The sequence below is a fragment of the Amphimedon queenslandica genome, unplaced genomic scaffold (assembly GCF_000090795.2).
Source record: "Amphimedon queenslandica unplaced genomic scaffold, v1.1 AMPQUscaffold_13517, whole genome shotgun sequence".
Taxonomy (NCBI): Eukaryota; Metazoa; Porifera; class Demospongiae; order Haplosclerida; family Niphatidae; genus Amphimedon; species Amphimedon queenslandica.
In genome coordinates, this window is record NW_003546247.1 from 10,626 (window position 1) to 12,108 (window position 1,483).

The 1,483-nt window shown below is 27.9% G+C and overlaps 2 long non-coding RNA genes across 4 annotated transcripts in view; one reads left to right on the forward strand and one right to left on the reverse strand.

Moving 5' to 3' along the window:
- LOC109583708 (uncharacterized) overlaps positions 1 to 1,483 on the forward strand; it is a 12,478-nt gene that overhangs the window by 2,396 nt on the left and 8,599 nt on the right. Inside the window, exon 7 of one of the 3 annotated variants that reach the window (XR_002185677.1) lies at positions 494 to 535. The exons of the other annotated variants lie outside the window; for them this stretch is intronic. This is a non-coding gene — a long non-coding RNA (uncharacterized LOC109583708). Of the gene's footprint in view, positions 1 to 493; positions 536 to 1,483 lie in introns of those variants that run through there. 3 annotated transcript variants of the gene reach the window in all.
- Positions 554 to 1,477, reverse strand: LOC109583716 (uncharacterized). The gene is made up of 4 exons (XR_002185680.1): positions 1,284 to 1,477; positions 994 to 1,221; positions 877 to 939; positions 554 to 738 (listed from the first exon to the last, which is right to left on the reverse strand). It is a non-coding gene; the product is annotated as an uncharacterized LOC109583716 (long non-coding RNA).

Consider the following 1,483-nt stretch of genomic DNA (forward strand, 5'->3'; position numbering starts at 1 on the left):
TATTTTAAATTTTCATATTGTACTGAATCCCAAAATTTAAAGAATGCTTTAGCCTATCCATAATTTAGATTTTTTTATTGCAATGACACGTTATTCAATCAATACTAGCTGAAAAGTCTTATTTACATTTATCACAATAATTAATTTACATCATAGTATTGTAGTAGAGCAATCAATAGGTACAGAGGCATAATTATTATTAAAATTCTATTTATATTGTAGTCTGCCTGTTACCATTTTCTGCAAAGTAGGGTTTGAAATTTTTGTATTATTTTCATGAATAAATTATTTTTTTATTAATTAAAGTTTATTATTATTAATTGAACTATTAATTATTATTATGGTTGAACTCAACCCCCTTGTTTCTTTTATTTTTTGACAACCCTACTTTTTCTTATTTATAGAAATTTTTTTATTTACTTGTTTCCATACTTTTTATTAAATTTTATTAATTAATAATCCTTTTTATTGATAATTATAATTTTTGCCTTAGGTATCAGTTCATTAATGGAAGAAAGGAATTTTGAAATAAGAACTATAAGAAGACCCACCGCATTATAAAAACAGTTTTTGAATTTTTGAATCATTAATTATATTCATAGCCTAACTCATAATTATTAATCATTAGTTGTCATTACTAATATCTATGTCCGGTTCTGAAACAATTTAAGTTTACATTCAGCTTCAGTTGCCACTTTCCCGCTCACAGCTCTCAAACTTTTCCACAGTTTACAAGACCTGCATTGTGGAAATACACATTAATAGACCACATGAATACATTCCAATGTGCAAACAATTATTTTTGTATTTTTAATGGCACACAATAAAAGATGCATTGGCAAGCATTCATTTATATTGACTAAAGAAAGTACTTACTGTGGCCATTATTAATGATATAATCATCAAGCTAATCTACAGTATGTAACCTAGAATCATAACCTATAACAAAAATACACATGTACATAAGACATTTCACAATACTCTCCGTCTTACTACATATTCCATTGCTAAGACTACAATAATATGAAACCTATGCAGATGTAAACTGGCACCTACTACTGCATGATACAACTACTAATCCAGGAGCTGCAACAAAACATTAAGAAAGAAATTAATTTAGTTTCAACAATCTAAATCCAGAATTGCCTCTAATTATATTTCACATTCCAATTTCAAGCAAAAGTATTGCTGAATCAGCAAATCATTTCCAGCTGTAATTACCTAGAAACATATCAAAAGCAAGCAATGTAAACTCACAGGCTAATAATAACAATAGCACTTACCAATCACATCAAACCTCACTCTTTAACACCACATTGTAGTCCTTGTGCCAAGTACATAAGTACCTATAAAAAGTATGTATGTGACATACTAACTAATAATGATAATGGTAGCATCTACAATGTTTCTGATTGGATCATACATGGCATGTATTTTAGACATAATATTGCTTACTAATGATATCCTCATTTAAGATACTTTC